We start from the raw sequence: 23,531 nt of genomic DNA, 5'->3' as shown, positions 1-23,531 counted from the left end.
TTTGCCCTACAAGTGTACTTTCAAGTGCACTTGCATTGCACTTTTAAGTGCAAAGTGGTTTTGCTTTTTTGAAATAAGCCACAGTGTGTCAACATGTGCTATCTGCCATCATCGGAAAATCAATGTACGCGTTTTGTGGGTGCAACCCCTTCCTCACAACTAAAGTAGGTGAGAGGAAGGGGTTGCACCCTCAAAACATGTCCATTGATCCCCCATGATTGGAGCTAGCACATGTTGCCACACTGTGGCTTATTTCAAAAAAGCAAAACCACTTTGCACTTAAAAGTGCAATGCAAGTGCACTTGAAAGTGCACTTGTAGGGCAAAGTGGATGTAACTCCTTCCTCTCACCTACTGTACACACTCACCTACTGTACAAACACACTGTCTCACACTGTGTGTTTTGTGGCTTTATCAAAATAGATGTAGGGAAAAGACACACATTTTAGGCATGGGATCATGATGGAAATCCACATTTTGAGTCACAATTTGTGTGCATCTTCAAAATTTGTCTTTTACAGGTGTGAGATCAACCCATCTGATGAAGGCAAAATCAACATAGTTTTGACATACTAATGTCTCATATGGCCTTCACTTTATCAAAGTTGAACTTTGTAAGTTCCTGAGTCAGGGATGTGTATGTTATTTTTAAACATGCCTGTTTAGCCACAAAAAAGGCTATATCTACTGTCAAACATACATGTTATACACTAAAGATGTTGGTTTGTTTAAAAAACATTTTTTAACGCACATGTGAATGTGCTTGGAGTAAAATGTTTTATACCCGACAATGTGTGGCTTCTTCTTTAAATGCTCAATACCATTTTTTTTAGTAAGTTGGTATAGTTACAGGGACAATGGGGGTTATTTACTAAAGGCAAATCCACTTTGCACTGCAAAGTGGATTTGCCATTAGTAAATAACCCCCACTGTGCTGTTAAATTTGCCAAACTCAGGCCATTTTAGGGACTACAAGCAATTATTTCATGGAGTTTAAAAGGATAATTCTTTTAACATTAATGCATTACATACATTAACAACCAAAACATTGTGTGTGTGTGTGTGTGTGTAGCAGACCCATAGCACAACAGAACATAATAGTTAGTTGAAGAAGAGATCGTCACCTCATGTATCAAATAAGTTATGTTTGCACTATTGAAGAAAATGGCCATAAATAAAAGGCCGTTGGAGAACCTAGGAGACATATAAGAAACACAAGCAGTAAATCAAATGAAATATGAGTTTAGATTTTCACAAAAAAATTATTAGAAAGATCTTACAGATTGTCTGGCATATCAATTGCCCCCCTACTCACAAAATACTAAAGATAGCTTTGTCGTACTTCACGGGCACTTTGAGGGGGCAAGCCAGGATGGCTAGCTTCAAAAGCCGTCATTATTTTTACGCATAAAATTATGTAAAATGCAGTAGCATAAAATTATATGGTTCAGTTTGTATTTGGCTATATTTATGGCCATTAGAAAAAGACGGAACCGGCTGGCCATTATGCCAAAGGCATTTTCCACCACTCTTCTGGCATGGGCCAGCCGGTAATTAAAAACCCTCTGGTCCGGGGTCAGGGTTCTCATGGGGAACGGGCTCATCAAATGCTCCCCCAGCGCAAAGGCCTCATCCGCAACAAAGACAAATGGGAGGCCCGTCACGTTATCCGCTGGAGGAGGCAATCCCAAGCTGCCATTATGGAGATGCCTGTAGAATTCAGTCTGGGCGATGACTCCTCCATCCGACATATGGCCATTCTTGCCCACGTCCAGATACAGAAACTCATAAGTCGCCAACAACACAATACTACTGTAACCCTTGTAGTTGTAGTAGTATGACCCTGAGTTGTTTCCCATTTATCGCACCACTGCAGTTGGGAAAGTCCCACTGCTGGGCGAATTAGGAGGCCACAGTCTGCTATTCCTTTGGGTTGGAAGGAAACTGTGGAGACAAACAAGAAAAAAAATGAGTACTTTTGCACATAACATTGCAAGCAGATTAGACACAAACTTTCTTGGCCAACATAAGTATAACATTTATTTAAATCAGTATTTAAAGTCAAAAGTATAAGGTCCACTTATCAGATTCCTCACCCCCTCTGATGGCCCATCCTAAAAATTTTAGGGTGGGGGGAGATGTTTTGGACAGGTAACTGTCTCCACTTCATTGAGAGCTGAATGCCTAAATAATGTGTGTTACTTTGGCCAGCCCCTCCTTACTTACACTATTGGCAGCCCACTGGACAGGTAAGAAGTGTCATAATCCAAAAATATGAATACACACTGTCTAAATTGAAGCACATGTTTACATTCTGCAATTACCTATCAAGATAATAGGATAACAAAACTTGAAACAGTACAATTTGAAAGTATTCAGGCAGGCACTTGCACTACATGCTTTGGTGAATTCATCCATAAATCTCACCACAAAAGATGTAGATATAGTGTGTATGGGTTTGGCAAAGCCAGCGGATAGAGGATTGGTATCGGTTGACTTAGCAGTTGGGGGGGAGGGAGGGTTCCAAATGAGTTTGGGATCCCCCCCCAAAAAAGCCTCTGGCACTATGCCTGAAATTTAAGGACAACAATAACATTTGGACACATTTTAGGGGGTGTTTAGGGTAAGCACTACAATGGAGCTGACAAAATACATTGTTAAGTGACTAGGCTATGTGTGTATGGGCCCAGGATAGCATACTGGGGAGGTTAGTGAAGGCAAATATACATGAAGGACAAAAAGGAGCATTAAAAGCTTACAGCGTTCATTAAGACAAATAGGACATTCACAGCATATTACAATCATGGTAATTATGTAATGATGAAATAAATACAATACATTAGCAAACATTAAATACATAGAATGTGATGTTAAAGGATAAAACTTACCTTAATATAGTCCTTCTGCAGGACCTGAATGATGGCTGAAAAGGTCTCTTGAACAATGATTCCCAGAGCCTGGGGGGAGATCCCAGTCGTAATCTTAATATCCTGGAGACTTCTCCCTGTCGCCAAGTACCACAAGGTGGTAACGAGGCCTTTGCTCAGGAGTGATGGCTTGCCGCATGCAGGTGTCCTGCTTGGTAATATAAGGGGACAGCAGAGCCAACAGACGGTGAAAAACCGGGTCCGTCATCCGGAGATAATTCCTGAAATCGTCAGGATTATTCTCCTGGAGCTCCCGCAGCAAAGGCATATAAGAAAATTGGTCACGATTAAGTAACCAATTCTTGGTCCATGAACTCCTCCTCCCCCTGTTCATGGACTGGACTTGGGTCAAAGTAAGAACTCCAACACCAAGCCCAAGAACAGTATGAACTCTATTAGGAGTACGTAGCCGCAACATGGCTAGAAAATGGTCGGCTGGTCAGAATGAACTGACAGAACACATTAAAAATTAGAAAGGACCTGAGAAGAACGAGCTGAAAATCAGAAATGAGCAGACAAGAACGCACTGAAAAAGAGAAGAAAACTATAAATAGAACGCACTGAAAGACAGGAACGAACTGACAACACGCACTGAAGAACAGATACGAACCCACAAGCACAAACTGAAAAGCAGAAACGAACTGAAAAGCACAAGACTGAAAAGCTCAAATTGTTTCTCACCAAACTTCTACTAACACGAGATAAACACGAGATTAGCAGAAGGAGCCCAAAGGGTGGCACACTGGCTATTGAACTTCCTTTTTATAGTCTCGTCGCCACGGTGAAGTACGTCATGTCCTCTTCTGGCTCTGTCCCTCCTCCGTCCCCCCGCTGTCGGGGCCATTCAGAAAGTGCTACGTGACTCGCACATGTGCAGTTGGAAACCGGCTGTGAAGCCTGAAAGCTCCACTGCCGGTTTCCCTTAGCTACTATGGTGGCACCTGCGCCCCATCCGATGGACAGATCGGCCTTGGGGGGGCCACATCGCGGGCTTCCTGGACAGGTAAGTGTCCTTATTAAAAGTCAGCAGCTAAAAACACTGTAGCTGCTGACTTTTTCAAAAAAACTTTTTCAGGGTGGAACTCCGCTTTAATGTTAAGCCCCTTCACTTGTCTCTTACTTACTTTTAGTGTTTTGTAAAATCTTCCTGTCTGTGAGAAGACAGTGCCATGTCAGCTTATGTCTCCCTAGTCTACAGTGCACTCTACTTCCGCCCTTTCTTCTTGTTCAGGCTGTAATCTTGCACATGCGCATAACTGCTTAGTTAAGCCTCCTTTTCTTGGCCATTACTATTGCAACTATGTCTGCTCTTCAGCTGAGAATGCCAGAAGCTGTTAACACATATTGGTCAGGATATGCCATTGTTCAGCTCCCTAACATAGTGCTAAGCCCCTCCGGTTCAAGCAGCCGAGCTGATTGTTCTTATATAAACAAGTATGATTTTTGAGGGACAAGATGTCAACATTTACACTGATTCCAAATAGGCACATGGTCTGACACATGACTTTGGATGCATCTAGAAGTGATGAGGCGCAACAAAAATACTATGAGGAGGTGGAGAACCCCAGACACATGTTGGCCATGATGGCTAAGTCTGGTAGAGGTCCCTCCTTCATAGCGGCTGTTCAGGACACTTCAGGCCAGGTGGTGACTACTCACCCACTGGTGATGGCGACATTCCTAGAATTCTATATAGAAGTGTACTCCTCCAAGGTCTCCTCCACTCCCACTGATATTCGGGACTTCCTCTCCGGGTGCACTCTGCCATGCCTCGATCGGTCTGACAGGGACATGTTAAATGCCCCCCTCACAACCGACAAATTACTAAAGGCTCTGGCCCTCTCCCCTCCTGGTAAATCTCCAGGGGGCGGATGGGCTGCTGCTGGCAGAGGTTTACAAAAAATATGCTGACACCTTACTACCACAATTGAAGCAGACCTTAACCAAGGTCCTAGAACTGGGTCAGTTGCCCCCATCTATGACAGAGGCTACTATAATTTTAATACCCAAGCCAGGTAGGGATCCCCTCCTCGCGGATTCCTACAGGCCCATCTCCCTGCTAACGACGGACGTGAAACTTCTGGCCAGAGTATTGGCCACTTGTCTAGCATCTGTCATACAAAAGCTTATTCACAGGGAACAGTCAGGGGTCATTCCCTCCAGATCCACGGACTAAACATAAAACTTTTGTTCCTCAATCTACAGGTTCCAGTAGACAATCCTGGTAATAAGGCAGTACTATCCCTCGACTCTGCCAAAGCTTTTGACAGCGTCAAGTGGCCATGCTTGTGGGAGGTCCTGGAAAGATTTGGATTGGGGAATAGCTTCATTAGATGGGTCCAGCTGCTCTACGCGAACCCCACAGCCAGATTACGAATTAATGGTGATCTCTCTGACCCTTTCCGTCTTCACAGAGGCACAAGGCAGGGGTGCCCAATGTCACCCTTGTTGTTTGTTTTAGCCCTGGAACCACTGGCGGAGACGGTGAGAGCATCACCATTGATATCCAGATTTGTGAGAGGCCCTACGGCTGATAAAATATCGTTATATGCATCCCTCTGTGGCACAACCCTTGCTACACGGAACTGCAGAAACTAGAAGGGTTTCAGTCCTGGGAGGCTAAAGGCATTAATTACATAGTGAAACTCTATAACCAGACATCCTCAAATCCTTCTACCTCCAACTTCGCCATGCTTTACAATCGCAGACACAACTGTCCAGGCTGGAACGCATGGAACACCCATTAATGACTGGCATACTTAAGGCACAGAATAAAAAAGGCATGATCTCGCAGATATATAGCATACCCTTATCAAGGACACAGGATGCAGCCAAACTACCGTGCAGACATAGGTGGGAACAAGACCTAGGAGAGATCGGGGGCGAAGACTGGGAACTATGTTTACAGTCATTGCCAACAGTATTGGTGTCGCCATCATACAGGCTCTCCCAGTCATTCATCCTACGCAGAACTTACCGCACCTCATTGTTGCTTCACAGATGGGGCAGAAGGGAGTCCCCTCTGTGCCCCAGATGTGGGGGGGGGATGGAGACCTCATACACTTGCTTTGGCGTTGCCCCAAACTCTTCAGATATTGGGGGCCTGTAACTAATACCATATCATCTGTCTATCAAGCCACTGTATCGCTACACCCAGTCACCTGCTTGCTAGGTGCGGTTGATGAGGAATTCTTTACCCCTCCAACAAATGTGGTTGTTTTAAGATTACTGTATATTGCCCGCAAGCAGATAGTTCGTTCATGGCTATCACCGCACAGCCCAACAACGAAACAGTGGATTGAGCAGGTAAACAACACTTTAATTAAAGAAAAGTTGATGTATCAACACAGAAACACGGTTAACAAATTCTATAAAATATGGAAGCCCTGGCTGGATACCCCGGGCCTGGCACCACCCCAGCTAGTTCTCAATTGATCATCACTTTCACCATATCACGACCAGTTTCAGGTTTTGAGTCTGATCATGGGACACCATATCACGACCAGTTTCAGGTTTTAACTCTGATCATGGGACAATTGATCATTCTAAGTATCCCCTATATTAATGATCCACCAGTGGTATCCACCACTGCAATCCAATATGGTCTTGGTTGTGCTGGGAGGCTTCAGTTGGTTCGCCTTCCTGTTGGAAGGTAGTTAGTTCAATCTCAGTACCCTAAGGTATATATGACTACCAGTGTGTTACCTAATCTGTTATCTGCTTATCATTGGAATGTACATTGCTAAAAACAAAGTATGGGTTCATTGGTCATAGATATTGTAACAGATACGCCATACCCTGGGTTTGCGTGCCTTATATCATCATCTGTATGCTACACTGTTAATGTTGTATACCCTAAAGAGATGTTCCTATGTATGTTCTTATTGTACCTCTGATTTTGTGACACAATAAAAACCTTTCTGATTAAAAAAAAAAGAAGCGACGAGGCTTTGTTGCTGGAGAAGGGAAAGGCATATCACATGCATCAATACTCACTGATCCTTTGGATGCTATATACAAGACAAGGTCTATTGCAGTGTTCAAATGAAAAGCACATACCACTTCTAATGAAGTGACTCAGGCGCTCAAGTGACTTTGCTGAATTGAGACTTCTACAACAAGAATTTGAAGCACAAGCCTTTGAAAAAGTTGGAAGACTTAGATGAACAAGGCATCAGAGCAGAGAAGCATCTCTGTGACAGCCCAAGACCTTTGGCACACTGGCCATCATGTGTGCTCAACCACCAGGGTCCAAAAGAAGTTATCTGATTGTTGGGACGAACACAGGTCTGGTGAGAAAATTGTTGGCTCCTTCTTTCCTCCAGATGGGATTCTTTGCTGGAGAGAGTACACTCCTTGTTTCGGTCAGTGCACACATGTCTGACACAAGAGAAAATAAGACAGGAGGAGCCACAGCTTTGGTGGGAAGTGGCTTTAACCCACTTCCTGACACTCCTTTGTGGGAAGTTACATTGGCTGAAATGTTTGATAGAAAATGTATTATAAGATAAACCGATTTACAATACTTCTGTGTAATTTATTGCTTAGCTTTTCAATCTCTTATTGTGTTATGTTATTTTATGTCAGCTGTCAGGCCCCATTATTTCTTTGGGGACCAAGGTTTTTGGTGGGGGGAGTATGTAGCGCAGTCTGCAGGTCTGGCATGAAAAGGACTCTGTGTCTGTGCTGCAGAGGAAACTTTTACACAGGCGCGGCTGCAGGAGAGGCTTCTATTACAAATCATAGGGCATCCACTAGGGGGTGCACTAGGGATATGGAATGTTAAAGACTCTGAATAGAAGTGTGCAGAAATGTGGGAAGTTTCTACAGACTGAATTGGTTCTAATAGGAAAAGAATCCCAGTGGCACTGTGGTAGAGAGGAGGAGGCATGTTATAACTTTCCCTGACTAAGGAGAGGAAGAGGGGACAATCTGTAGAGGAACTGAGGTTGCCAGCAGACTGCTAAACCTGAGTAAAAGAGAGACACAACAGCCGCATCCATTCCAGAACATCCGGGGAAGTCCTGGATGTTGATTTAATTGGAGAGCCAGGCACTGAGGACACTCACATAGTCAGTGAGCAGAAGGAGAGATCTCCTACTGAGTGAGTGGTGAGAGGCCGTTGACAACCCTGCACTCCACCTGGAGTATGCTGTCGAGTTCTGGGCACCATTCCTCAGAAAGGATGTGCTGGAACTGGAGCAAGTCCACAGAAGGGCAACAAAACTAATAAAGGGTATGGAGGACATTAGTTATGAGGAAAAGGTTACGAGCACTAAACTTGTTTTCTCTGGAGAAGAGACGCTTGAGAGGGGATACAATTTCAATGTACAAATACCGTACTGGTGACCCCACAATAGGGATAAAACTTTTGTGTGTAAGGGAATTTAATAAGACATGTGGCCATTCACTAAAATTAAAAGAAAAGCGGTTTAACCTTAAACTGTGTAGAGGGTTCTTTACTGTAGGAGCGGTTAGGATGTGGAATTCCCTTCCACAGGCAGTGGTTTCAGCGGAGAGCATCGATTATTAGATAAGCACCTGAACGACCACAACATACAGGGATATGCAATGTAATACTGACATAAAATCACACACATAGGTTAGACTTCATGGACTTGTGTCTTTTTTCATCCTCGTCTACTATGTAACTATGTAGGGACAGAGTTATCTGCTGGATGCTGTACTTGCGTTTAGGGCCATATGCCTTCAGAGGCTTATGCTCAGAACACATGAAATCTGCATACAAGGGATACGTCCCTGAATGCATATGGCTCCAAACTTAAAGTGGTGTTCCGGCCGAAATGATACTTTTTAAATAAAAATACCCCTATAATACACAGGCTTAATGTATTCTAGTAAAGTTAGTCTGTGAACTAAGGTCTGTTTTGTTCGTTTATAGCAGTAGTTTGTTATTTTATAAACTTACAGCAGGCCGTGGCCATCTTAAGTGTGGGCATCTGAAGCCAGACTGTATTTCTTCCTGGATCTCATCCTTGCAGATCTCGCACATGCTCAGTGCAGCACAAGCAGTGTAATAGGTTTCAGGTCAGGTTTCCATAGCAACGGCAGTTTCAGAGGAAGTTGCCGTCCCTTCCCAGAAGGCATTGCAAACAGGAAATGATGCGATGGGCCGCGGCCAGGGAGGAGGAAGTGAAAAATGAATACAGCAGATATACAGTAGGTGCTGAGAAAAAAAATTTAAAAATATCCAATTTGTTTACAGTGCACAGTTTAGTGAGGGATGCTGAAGAGTTGTAAAAGTGGGTGGAACTCCACTTTAAGTACCACTCAGTACAGTGTTTAGCCATGTCCAGAAACAGCATATTTCAGCCCAGTCATTGATTTTGACAGACTGCTGGCAGCAGGGCTGGACACTGCACATGTGCCCCCAGTGTGCATGTAGCCTTTTAACAGCTCAGTGTACAATCTTACCATGCTTGTGCAAGTAAAAATTAACTCCTATTTATGTCAGTTGCTCTTGCTGACCTCCATGCCAATGTAGTACACAGTAATGACATGGAGGTCACAACACCCAACAACACCACACTACACTAATCTATGAAATTAGAATTTCATAACCAATTTAGTTTTAAAATGTTTGGTATTTTTGAAGGATGGGATCAAGGTAACAATCAAACCTGTCTCTACCATTTCCCAAATCCCTGTATATTGCGTTTGCTTAGATGCCCATCTAAAAAATTTTTAAATTAAGGACAATCCTTTCTGGCCTCACCAACTGTGGAAGGGAGTTTTACATCCTAATGCCCCATACACACGGTCGGACATTGATCGGACATTCCGACAACAAAATCCTAGGATTTTTTCCGACGGATGTTGGCTCAAACTTGTCTTGCATACACACGGTCACACAAAGTTGTCGGAAAATCCGATCATTCTGAACGCGGTGACGTAAAACACGTACGTCGGGACTATAAACGGGGCAGTAGCCAATAGCTTTCATCTCTTTATTTATTCTGAGCATGCGTGGCACTTTGTCCGTCGGATTTGTGTACATACGATCGGAAATTCCGACAACGGATTTTGTTGTCGGAAAATTTTATAGCCTGCTCTCAAACTTTGTGTGTCGGAAAATCCGATGGAAAAATGTGTGATGGAGCCTACACACGGTCGGAATTTCCGACAACAAGGTCCTATCACACATTTTCCGTCGGAAAATCCGACCGTGTGTACGGGGCATTACTGCTTTAACAGTAAAGAACCCCCTACACAGTTTAAGGTAAAACTGCTTCTTGTCCAGCTTCACTGAATGTCCATGTGTCTTGTTAAGCGACTTGAGACTGAATAATATTCTCCTTATCCTAGAATCACCATTTAGATATTCGTATATTGTGATTATATTTCCTCCTCAGTGTCTGTTCTGCAGGGAGAATAAGTTCAATGTTTGTAGTCATTCCTCATAACCCCAGGCAGTCCCTACAGGCCCCATATTAGCTTTCTTGCCCTTCTCTGGGCTCTCTCCAGTTTCAGCACATCCTTCCTGAGGATTGGTGACTAGCACTGGATGGCATACTCAAGATGTGGTCGAACCAGAGTATTAAAATTAAAGAAGAAACCTATTTATTACATAATACCAAACTTACAATAAAACAATATAAGAGAACTATAATACCACATTTAATAAATGCAGCAAAACACCTAATCCCAAAACATTGGCAAGCATTTGAAAGCCCAACACTAAGAGAATGGGTCCAAAGGGTAGAATTTATATATAACATGGAAGAATTGTGTCATTATGGAGAAGATAGAATAGAAACATTTTCAAATACTTGGAAAGGATGGAAAGAGCAAGGGCGTTGCTAGGTCTACAAAAGAGCCCAGAGCAGCAGTCACGCCGGTGGTAAGCAATTTTTCATGGGCAAATGCTGGTGTTGGAGTTTCAATCATCATGGCACCATGGTTGATATGGTGTCAGGGTGATCGAAGCTAATTGTTTCTATTGTTACATTCTAATATATAATAAAGTGGTTCAACTCACAATAATGCAGAATCAGTGGGAGCCCAGGGCATGTCCCTTGCCACATCTCCTGCCACCAGATGCAACATGTCACTTGCCACCATCGCCTGTCACCAGATGCAGCTTTTTAACTTGCCACCGTCACCTGCCACTAGATGTGGATTGTCAATTGCTATGTCGCCTGCCACCAGATGTGGCTTGTCACTTGCCACATTACCTGCCACCATTTGCAGATTGCCACGTCACCTTCCACCATTTGCAGATTGTCACTTGCCACATCACCTGCCACCATTTGCAGATTGTCACTTGCCATGTCACCTGCCACCATTTGCAGATTGTCACTTGTCATGTCACCTGCCACCATTTACAGATTGTCACTTGCCACGTCACTTGTCACGTCACCTGCCACCATTTGCAGATTGTCACTTGCCACGTCACTTGCCACCATTTGCAGATTGTCACTTGCCACGTCACTTGCCACCATTTGCAGATTGTCACTTGCCATGTCACCTGTCACCTGATGCGGATTGTCACTTGCCACACCACCTGCCACCATTTGCAGACTGTCACTTGCCACGTCACCTGCCACCATTACCAGATTGTCACTTGCCACATCACCTGCCACTAGATGTGGGTTGTCACTTGCCAACTGATGTGGATTGTCACTTGCCATGCCAGCCAGTGCCACCAAATGTGCATTGTCACTGCATTGGTGGCAGGCTGGCAGCACTGGTCCATTTAGTGAGGGCAGGAGAGCAGAGATGTGGGGCAGGCATGCCGCACCTCTGACATTGAAGAGACCCACGCTGTGAGGGTGGAAGAGCGCTGAAGTGTGGCGGGTAATGAGAGATGATGTCATCTCTCTGCTCCCCGCCACACATCACTCCCACATTGAAGTGGCCCGGCTGTGAGGCGGAAGAGTGGTGACGTGGAGCGGGCGGAGAGAGATGATGATATCTCTGCTTGTCCGCTCACTCGTCTCTCTCCTCCACCTCTAATGCAGCCCACCCGCCCGCCGCAGCCACGACCCCCTGGTTAGGCAGGGACCCTGCGGCAAGAGACTCGGGGCTATGGGCTCCAGATACGGGGCTACAACCTCAATAGCCACCCCCTGGCGACGCCTATGGGAAACAGTTTAAGAATACAAAGAAATACTCTGAGATAATGTGAATCTGAAAAAAGAGAGGTAGAGGGAATAAATGAAGGAAGATTATAACACGTTTAAGGAATGTGGGATGTGGAAAGCGAGGGGAGGGGGATAGGGGAAAACTATATTTTTATGAATGAGAATTTTTAACAAAGTATTTTATATTTTGTATAATGTGAAATTTAATAAGATTTAAATAAAAAAAATAAAATAAAAAATACACCAGCATAAGGGTCCGAACTCTGTCCACCTTTACATGTGTCCTTTGCTTTTTTGGCTGCCCACTTCTTATCGTGGACATATTCCTGCTCTCCTTATACCACCTATGCCGTTCAAAAACACTTGATTTCTTCATGGAATGTTCACCATAAGCCTGTTGTAACAGAGCTAAAGTTTCACCCGCCACCCGCACTTTCGCAAGTTTTCATGCAAAATTTGAGGCTAATCCGCTGCTCCAGAATTCCTGTCACTCATTTTGCGCCAACAGCGCGAAGCTCACACGTGTTATGTATTCTACTAAAGACTGAGCCAACTGGTTGCCAACCAGGCGAGTGCAAGTTAGAACATGCCAGAACACGCTCCAGTATGAATGGCTGTGTGACGCACCACCATAGTGCTACGCCACGGGCATTCTGGGAATTACACTGTCAAACTTCCAATACATATTTACATTGCTCCAAGTTGGACCACTGTAACTATGTATTACATAGCCATGCCTGCAATTCTTTATGCAATTCCACACAAAGGGGCAGATGTACTAAAACTGGAGAGTGCAAAATCTGGTGCAGTTGTGCATGGCAGCCAATCAGCTTCTAACTTCAGCTTGTTCAATTAATCTTTGACAAAAAAACCCAGAAGCTGATTGGTTTCTATGCAGTGCGGCATCAGATTTTGCACTCTCCAGTTTTGGTAAATCAACCCCAAAAGGTCTGGAACAATTTCCTATCAAATAATCTAAAGAAAAAAAGTCCCCTACTTGACGCAGGGAGCCTGGCATGTTCTATATTTATCACTTCCTGAGCAGCTGCCATGGCAAACACATGACAAGGATGGCATGCATGATTACTGGTATAGGCACAGCTCTGTTATCTGACTTGGGCAAGTTCAGTACAACCACTTCTCTGCAATGTGGAACTGATTTGTAACTGTAATATGTTGTATATAATGCAAGCAGAATGGATTGAGCAAACCCATCCTTATCTGCCATATTATCTGCTATATTTTAGGAACCAGCTATTATACGTAAGGGTCAGTGCACTTATAAAGAATATTTCAGTTTTAGGTGGACTATGTTGTGCTAAGGCACTGCCTGGTTTCTTATAGTTCTTAGATAAGATGACAGCAGTTGGCAATATTTTATGTTTTGTAGCGGGTGCTGCAGCTTGAGATTTACATTAACACAGGCAAGCTGACAGAGTCAAGTTCAGAGTGTCTGAGTGTCTGCAGCTGGGAGGAATTTTCCTCCACCATGTTTCTCCTCACTGAGGATGAGTCAGAGGCCTTCACAGGCAGGACAGCCCACCCTTCTTTTTGCTGTTTCTTCATTGGCAGAGGGAAGCTGGCCGATCAAGAGAGGGCTGTTGGTACAACAAGGAACTCTGGGAAATGGAGTCCTCAACACAGGCTGTTTCATTGTAATCCATACAGTGAGAACTACAGATTCCAGCAGCCTTTGTGGGAGAGAGGGGATCTTACCCCTAGAGGCTTCCTGGGAGAAATTAGAGGCACCACGGGGTGGGGGAGAGACTGGACACTGGGGAATGGTGTTTAGGTCCTAAGTTTGTGAGATCATTCCTGTTACAGCCCGAAGGTCGGCGGCGGACATCCAGAACTAAAGGAAGGTGCATCTCCATCATTGCCAGAGTGTAGTGTTTCCATAAGGAAGTGGCCATTCATTGAAGTAACATCCCATCTATAATCTGTTATTCTTGTGTGTTTGCTTACTACTCAATATTACTGTTATTGTTTGTTTCATTTTCTTTAAGCAAGTGCACAGTAAAGATACTCTTTGTGTTCACTATAACCTGTGTCCATTTTCTGTAGTGTTTTACACTACATTGTTGCCAGGTGTGTCAGAGGGGTTGAGCCTGCTCTTGGGGTTGAAGAAGCAGAGTAAGGGAGCAACAATATTCAAGCGGCTCCTGCGGGGTAGCGCTACAGTTGCAGGATATTTGCAATACAGTTTATTAGATCTATATTTTTATTTAAAAAAAAATACCTTAAAGGTGTTGTAAACCCTGAAGGTTTTTCACCTTAATGCATTCTATGCATTCATTTCTAGGTAAAAAAACCTTTTGTAGTACAGCAGCCCCCCAGAGCCCTCCTTTTAGTTACCTGAACCCGATCGTTCCAGCAATGGGGGTGAGCAGAGCAGCTCCAGCCGCTGTCTCGGGTCCTCATTGGCTGGATTGAGAGCAGCAGGAGCATTGCCCCCCGCTGCTGTCAATCAAAGCCAGTGACACGGAAGTCGGGGCCAAGTCCTGCTGTCTGTATCAATGGACGCAGCAGCAGGACTCGGGAGCGTGCCCGCACGAGTGCCCCCAGGGAATGCGGGTCTCCGTGGGGGAACTCGAGAAGAGAAGGGGCCAGGAGCGCCGCTGGGGGACACCAGAAGAGAAGGACCGGGGCCCCTCTGTGCAAAACCCTTGCACAGAGGAGGTAAGTATGACATGTTTACTATTTAAAAAAAAAAACACGAACCTTTACAACCCCTTTAAAGTAAATTTTAGTGTACACACAAACACAATATACTCCCTATTTTTTGCACAATATAAAAGATGCGGTTGTGTTGAGTAAATAGATAACAAAAATGTCAAGCCTCAAAAATGTGTGCACCCATGAAACTGAAACAAACTGGGGATCCCAAAACTGTCCATAGGCGAGGCGACACTTTAAAGTGATTGTAAAGGTTCGGGTTTTTTTTCTTTAAAATAACAAACATGTTATACTTACCTCCTCTGTGCAAGGGTTTTGCACAGAGTGGCCCCGTTCCTCCTTTTCCTCCTTTTCTGAGGTCCCCCAGTGGCGCTCCTGGCTCCTCCTCTTCTCAAGTGCCCCCACAGAGAGACGCTTTCCATGGGGGCACTCGTGCGGGCGCGCTCCCGAGTCCTGCCATTGACACAGACAGCAGGACTCAGCCCCGCCCCCCGGCTTCCGTGTCACTGGATTTGATTGACAGCAGCGGGAGCCAATGGCTCCTGCTGCTATCAAGCTATCAAATGAAGACCCGAGGCAGCGTCTGGAGCAGATGTGCTCATCCCCGTAGCTGGAACGATCGGGTTCAGGTAAGTAAAAGGGGGGCTCTGGGGGGCAGCTGCACCACAAAAGGTTTTTTTTTTTAAAAAAATGAGACTTTACAACCCCTTTAAATGCGTTTAGAGATCCTCAGTTTAGAGAAAATCCTAAATGTTGGCCCTACAATTATTCCTCTAACCCTGGTGTGTGCCTAATACGTGTTGCTCAATCATATGTGCGCACATCAGAGGCATACATTTGCATTAATGTGCATGGGGGCTTTAACATTTTAGGCCAGACTTTTTTTTTTTTTAATCTATCAAACTTTAATTTTTAAAACACGTCTCTCTTTTTTTCTTATTTTATTGATTACATAAATGGGCTAGGCAGCCCCCTATGTGATAGCAAAGCGCAGGTGGCATAGTAAACTATGCACTTCCTATTCATTCTGCAGTGCAGCCGAGGCTGTAGAGAAAGAACTGAGGAATCTCTGTCCTCAATCTCTTTCTCTGTCTCAAAATGTGGAAATAGTGAAGCGCTGTGAATACTTTACGGATGCACTGTATATGTATTTTCTTGTTGTTATTTTGTTTTGTTAAAGCGGAGTTCCACACAAAAATGGAACTTCCGCTTTTTGGAACCCTCCCCCCCTCCGGTGTCACATTTGGCACCTTTCAGCGGGGAGGGGGGTGCAGATACCTGTCTAAGACAGGTATTTGCACCCACTTCCGGCATAGACTCCCATGGGAGTCTATGCCTCTTCCCGTCCCCACCGCGCTGTTTGCTGGGAACACACAACTCCCAGGAGAGAGCGGGGACCACTTGGGACGCGCAGCGCGACTCGTGCATGCGCAGTAGGGAACCGGGAAGTGAAGCCGCAAAGCTTCACTTCCTGAATCCCTCACCTAGGATGGCGGCGGCAGCTGCCGAGAACCGAGCAGGTTCTCGGCGTCCCCTGCCGACATCGCTGGACCCCGGGACAGGTAAGTGGCCATGTATTAAAAGTCAGCAGCTGCAGTATTTGTAGCTGCTGGCTTTTAATATTTTTTTTTTTTTGGCGGTGTGGGTGAACCCCCGCTTTAAATACGCTTTTTTATAGGTAAGGATTTCTTCTCAGCTCCAGCAGCGGGTGGGCGGGGGCGGGGGGGGTCTGAAATCTCTCAGTGCCAATCTCAGTGAAGACAGCTCTGAGCCCTGAATGAAAGGAAGAGATTCCCCCCCCCACACACAGTTTATGGGTACATGCACAACCGCACACCTCCCAACATTTTGATATGGGAATGAGGGACATTTATAAGCAAAAGTATGTAGGTATAGGACACACCCCTACCACACCCCCTTAAAGGAGAATTATACAAAAGAAAAAAGATTTGTTAAACCCATAAGTGCTTTTTTTTAACTACTATTATTCCTTTATACTGGCCTTTGAAATTGGATGAAAGGTTTAGCACTGGGAAACACTTTTTAGAAGATAAGTACTGCATTTTATTTACAACTATATAGATCAGACCAAAATAAGGGACAAATGAGGAGGAAAGAGGGACAGAGGGACATTGATTTAAAGTGACACTAAAGGTACAGTTTTTTTTTTTTTAAATAACAAACATGTCATACTTACCTCCACTGTGCAGTTTATTTTGCACAGATTGGCCGCGATCCACCTGTTCTGGGGTCCCACGGCGGCTCTCGCGGCTCCTCCCCACAATAGATAACCCCCTCTGGGAAGCTCGTCCATAGCCGCCAAGTGTATGACTCATCCCGGTCCCCTGGCGCCCGCATTTGATTGACAGCAGCGGGAGCCAATGGCTGTGCTGCTATCAATCTATCCAATGAAGAGCCGAGAAGCCGCGGAGAGAGCGATGCGGGATCGCGCCCATGGAAATTCGGGGCTCAGGTAAGTAAAATGGGGGGGCTAGACACTGCAAGGTGTTTTTTCAGCTTAATGCATAGGATGCATCAAGGTGAAAAAACACAAACCTTTACAACCCCTTTAAAGCAAGGACAGTCCCTCAAAATCAGGGACAGTTGGGAGCTATGACAGCTGTGGCTGGTAATCACAGGCTTTGTGCTGGAGCTCTCCTCCGCCATCAGAAATGACTCATGCTGATAGCAGATGAATGAGCAGCACAGAGAAATCACACTCAATGCTTTGGATAGAGGCAAGTACACAGTTAGAAGGACATGCTTTGTTCATATTACTTTAAAGTGAATCATTCAAAATTTTTCAATTTGTTTAAATTAGGGGAAGCCCTAAACCTGCTTGTGAAATGGTGCACCTGTACGATGGATTCAATGTGCTACAACAACAAAAATTCCATTTAAATTGCCGGTATATTACATGTCAGCCTTGCTCTGATCATGTATACCAGACCCTTATCCTAGATGAAGATCCAGGTTTCCCCTAAAAATGGATATCCTTGATTGATGTCTGGCTTGGATTGTAAGAAAGACCCCAAGCAAAAAAGCAAATAGTGTCCCCCAACACCAGACTTTTATCTGAGCATGCAGTCTGGTTGGCCTGGAAGAGGGGGCAATGAGCATGCACCCCTTTCCCTCTCCTGTACTAAATCATACCAGGCCATATGCCCTGGACATAAGAAGGGTACCTTGCCTGGGAAGACCTTTCTGGCAAAGCACCTTGTCTCCATTGTATTGAGGCCTCTTCCCCACCACCCTGGCCCGGTGGTTGTGGGGGTCTGTGGGTGGGTAGCTGCATTAGGTTGAAACCTGAACCCCATCCCTAGTTTTAGCCATTCCCTGCTCTATCCAAAACAAAAAATAAATAGCATTGTAAGCACCATCTGCTGGGGAAGCGAGGGGTAAGGTAAGTAAAACAGCTTTATAAAGGTACCCTAGACAAAAATGACCATTTATCCTATCAATGCAATGGGAGCCCCACTGCAGGAGTAAATTCAGATTTTCCCTGGAGTTCGAATTTATAATAAACTCTGGAGCCTTATAATATCTTAAACAACAAACTTCTGATAGAATAAATTGGATTATGCTGTGGGATCTGTATTTTACATACTGAAATTGATTTGATAAAGTTTTGTTTTCCAGAGTTACTCAGCTGTCCAACATCGGTGTCCTTAAGTGACTGCTAATGTGCAAATAATGTAATTTTACCAGCAGCCCCCTGATACAAGGGAGATAGCTTGGTACAAAATTTATATTATTTCAGGGAGTTATTTAAATGATCTTCTGTTTCCTGATGGGGCTGATATGGTCATCTGGAAAAGGAGAAGTGTCAGAATGACTTAGTTTCAAGAGATTTTAAAGTAATTTACAGCTACTATTCATAACCTCAGGAGGACACGTATGAAAAAGATATACTGTTCTTTTATACTGTTCTGATGCAGCGCTACAGCAGAGGTCACTTACTGAAAGTACCTACAGAATATGATTGTTTGCATAAAGAGGTCCTACAGTTTAAAATGAATCAACAAGTATTTTATCCCTTAAATGTGGGTGAAGGTTGCCACCATTCCTAATAAATCGAACTTCAAATTGTTGTCAGCCAAGCCACCATTGCCTGAAATTATGAGGTGGCTTATGAGGACAATGCTGCTGTCCTGGAGGAAAGACCTATCCACAGGAATGCGAAGGAGTTGTGCCTACCACATATTAATAATTTGATATGTGTCTCTATTTGGCTTTGTTACAATTGGGTGTAGTCATTTCCCTTTCTCCTGGATGCACAATGGGCCTCTAGTGGACTCCTCAAGGGATTACAGGTGAACCTTCAGATTTTCATGATTGTGGTACTTCTCCTGACAAAGAACCATGTATAATGCATGTTCGAAACGCGTTGGATTCTTCCAGTTGAAACGGGCTGCGGTGATGCCATTTCAGTCTGCAGATCACAACTTGTTGTACCACTATCTGTTCAGTATAACTCTGATATTATTGATCCCTTTTGCTCTTTTGTAAAATGTGTAATGTTGTCCTTTTAAGATGAGGCCAATGTCACTGACCAATTTTATCCAATGTTATTAATAAAAAATGATTTTTATATAAATTTCTATGTATATGCCTGGTTGACGACAAAATCCCATAAGAGGTTTACAACAATTTTCACTACAGTTTAAAGTTGACCTGCATTATGCCCATGTGGGGCAAAGCAACAGGTCCACTTACTTGCCGACTTCCCCAGTTTCACTGGTTCATCTTCTCTTTGCTCCCCTTGCTGTTCCATTTGGCTTTGAACGCCATTTCACAGTTTTTGATCAGATGGTCTGTCAGATTTTCAAACCTGTCAGATCAGCGGAAGTGACGTTCCGTCAGCTGACTTACCAAGATACGTACTGCGCATGCATTCCACCGCTAGCAGGTTTTTAATCTGACAGAACACCTGCAGTCAGAAGGTGGCAGTGGACATCTTGTTACACCCAGCCAAGTCTTGAATTTCAGACTCATTATAGCAATAAAGTGAGCATATTTGCTTATATACAGTAAGTTCAAACCTGTGAGACTTTTTGCAAGCCTGCAGTCAGAAGGTGACAACGACCATCTTGGTACACCCCGCACTGCTCAGCGCCTGTCAGATTGTTGGACGCAGCAATGCACATGTGCTAGCGGTGGAACACATGCGCAGTATGTATTTTTGGTAAGTCAGCTGATGGAAGGTCACTTCTGATGGGTTTTACTTCCTATTTAGTTCCCTGCAAAGTAAAAGGATAATGTGCTTGAGCGCTGGAGTCGCCAGTCAGGGCACTTGCTAGTGAAGAAACAGCACGGAGGGTATTTTCTTCACAGCGTATGTGCCAATGACATCACCGGCGCACTACAAGGTAAATATCTACTAAACTACGTGCGTTAGGAGATATTTACTGTACCTATAGATAAGCCTTATTATAGGCTTACCTGTAGGTACAACTTCTGCATTGGGGGTTTACAACCACTTTAACACACACGCCTTTCTCTGCTGCCTCAGCAGCACTGGACAGTGAATGAACGGGAAGTGCTCTGTGCTGAGCGACTTCCTGTTCATTCACAAACTGAAGCATAGTAAACATAGTTATAAATGAACATAGTGAGTGAGTGTGTTCACTGTGTTCATTTAAAAAAGGAAGGCGCTGGTGAATGACACATTTGCTAGCCCCTTCCTCCCCTCTCCACCCTTAAACATCACCCGCAGAAGCTGGGAGGGAGAGGAGAGGAGGGAAGCCAGCAGCACTGCGGGGTGTGGGGGGGAACAACACGGAGGAAGCACTGGCAGTAGGGGGAATTGGCATTGCAGGTAGGGATTAGGGTGTGCCCAGTCACACTTGGCACACCCTCTACGCACACCTATGGTGAGCTTTTTTTGGGATAGCTTTTGTAACCCCTGGCACTCGGGTTTGAAGTGATGGTGAGGAGGAGGGGCTTAGGGTGGAGTATTTTCATGTCTAAGCATCCTAACGTGAGAACATTTCTGGCCTGTTGCATATTTCATATACTTTCCTTTTTAGAATGGGGAGGGATGGAGGTGTGGCAGAGGCAGGACAGGGAATTCTTTATGAGGAGTTGCACAGAGACACATTCCCCACACTAGCCATTACAGCTCCATCACATGGGGGACCCAGGAATGAGGTTACCCTTTTAGGCCTGGTTCACACCTATGAATTTTTAGTGCTTTTTGCATTTTGCAGATTTGTACTACAGTCCATTTAACATGGTTTCCTATGGAATATGTTCTGTAGTGCAAATCTGCAAAATGCAAAAAGCACTAAAAATGCATAGGTGTGAATCCGGCCTAAGAGATAGCACAGTGGTCACTCAGACCTAGATAGCCAATCATGACAGGAGGATACGGTGTAGGTAAACTCTGGGGAATCAATGGCAATCAGAAAAAAGGACAAGGTCAAAGAGAGACCAAGAGAGGTCATGGCACACTGAGACTGCAGAAGCCAATCAGAGGGGCAGAGAGAGTAAACACAAAGAGAGGACAGCCAATCAAAAAGGGAGCTGGGAGAGCAACAGAGAGTGACAGCTGAGTGCTGCACTGCCATTTTCATCCCTCTCTTCATTATCCTCATCCTCTGTGTACTCCGCTGTCATAAAGGATCAGAGCAGAGTGCCACCAGGAGTGTCTGTGCTGCAGGCTGGGTGTCTATCTGTGTCTGTATTGTGTCATCTTAATGATGATGAACTGTCAATTCTGCCCCTCATTTCCCTACATAACCTTTTATGTCAGAGAAGGAATGCAGAGAAATACTATAGAGTGGCACTAGCTCTGTGTCTCCTGAGACTACTGACATCACCTCCACCACATCCACATCAATGTGGCAGCACCCAGAAGTAGTCTAATGCCGCGTACACACGGTCGGACTTTTCGTCTACAAAAGTCCGACAGCCTGTCCGACAGACTTCCGACGTACTTTCGGCGGACTTGCGGCAGACTTTCTTACGAACGGACTTGCACACACACGACCACACAAAAGTACGACAGCCTAGTACGCGGTGACGTACACCAAGTCCGACGAGACTATAAAACGGAAGTTCAATAGCCCGTACGACACCCTTTGGGCTCCTTCTGCTAATCTCGTGTTTATCTCGTGTTAGTAGAAGTTTGGTGAGAGACGATTCGCGCTTGTGAGACTCGTATTTTTCAGTTCGTTTTAACTGTTGTTCAGTCTGTGCTTGTGAGGTTTGTATCTGCTTTTCAGTGCGTTTGGTCAGTTGGCATTGAGAAATCTTTGTTTTATTGGCCGCTCGTTCCTGATTTTCAGGTCGTTCTTCACAGGCCTTGCTGTTCTTCAGTGCGTTCTGTTTAGTGCGTTCTGACCAGCCGACCGTTTTGAAGCCATGTTACCTGTACGTACTCGTCGTAGAGCTCGTGCATTGTATGTGCTTGGTGCTGTAGTTTATTCTTCAGCCCAAGACCAGTCCATGAACAGGGCGAGGAGGAGTTCATGGACCAAGAATTGGTAGCTTCAGCGTGACCAGTTCTGTCACATGCCTTTGCTCCGTGAGATCCGTGAGAATAATCCTGAGGATTTCAGGAACTTTCTCCGGATGACGGACCCCGTTTTTGACCGTTTGTTGGCTTTGCTGACCCCCTATATCAGCAGGCAGGATACCTGCATGAGGCAAGCCATCACTCCGGAGCAGAGGCTGGTCGCTACCTTGCGGTATTTGGCCACAGGGAGAAGCCTGCAGGACCTTAAGTTCTCGACAGGCATCTCCCCCCAGGCTCTGGGGATCATTATCCCAGAGACCTGTTCTGCCATCATACAGGTCCTGCAGAAGGACTATATTAAGGTAAGATATTTTTCTTTTATTAGCATCACATGTTCTTTTATGTAATCTTTGATAATGTGATGTATTTCTTGCTTCAAACACTACTTACCATCATTGCAATATAGTGTGAATGTCCCCTTTTTATCCTCACACATGCTGGAATTTTTTACTGTTATTTTTTGTCATGCATGTATATTTTCCTTCAATAACCTTCCCAGCATGAAGTGATGGGAACATATCCACCTAGTCTACTCATTTGGAATGTATTTTGTTTGAGTGTATTTAGTGTGCTGCTAATGAGTAATTATCTAGATTTCACAACCCCCCCACCCCCCACCCCCCCACCACCTAAACTCACTCCAAATAGTGTGCTGCTAATGAGCAATTATCTAGATTTCACAACCCCCCCCCCCCACCACCACCTAAACTCACTCCAAATAGTGTGCTGCTAATGAGCAATTATCTAGATTTCACAACCCCCCCACCCCCCCCCCCCCCCCACCTAAACTCACTCCAAATAGTGTGCTGCTAATGAGCAATTATCTAGATTTCACAACCCCCCCACCCCCACCCTCGTTAAAATTTGCTGGAATGTTCTGTGGTGTTGATTTGTCTAAAGCAAATATATGTTGCACTTTGCAAAATGCATGTGCACTCTACAAGTGCATTTGTTCCAGTGCTTTAGTAAATGAGCAGAAGCTCTGCTGATTTCCATCATCAAATCATATGCAAGCCTCAAAGTGTTTTCATTAATTGCCCTTGCATGTGATTGTGTACTCCTTGCAACATGAATGCCTTTTTACATTACCTCATTTACTGTAAGCTGGTTAGCAACTGCACCTGCAGAGTGCGACAACTGCAGTCTTGTAGCCTTTTTAGTCCCTAAATTCCTGCGTGTCCTAAAAGTAATTTTTTTTAGGGATTTCACAACCCCCTAAAATGTAATCAATGTTCCATCAGAGGGGGTGAGCAATCTGATAAGTGTGCCTTTCCATATTAGTTATTCCAGAACAATTAAATTATTG

Source organism: Aquarana catesbeiana, linkage group LG05, assembly GCF_042186555.1.
Source record: "Aquarana catesbeiana isolate 2022-GZ linkage group LG05, ASM4218655v1, whole genome shotgun sequence".
In the NCBI taxonomy this organism is placed as follows: Eukaryota; Metazoa; Chordata; class Amphibia; order Anura; family Ranidae; genus Aquarana; species Aquarana catesbeiana.
Note: the sequence above shows the minus strand (reverse complement) of the source record.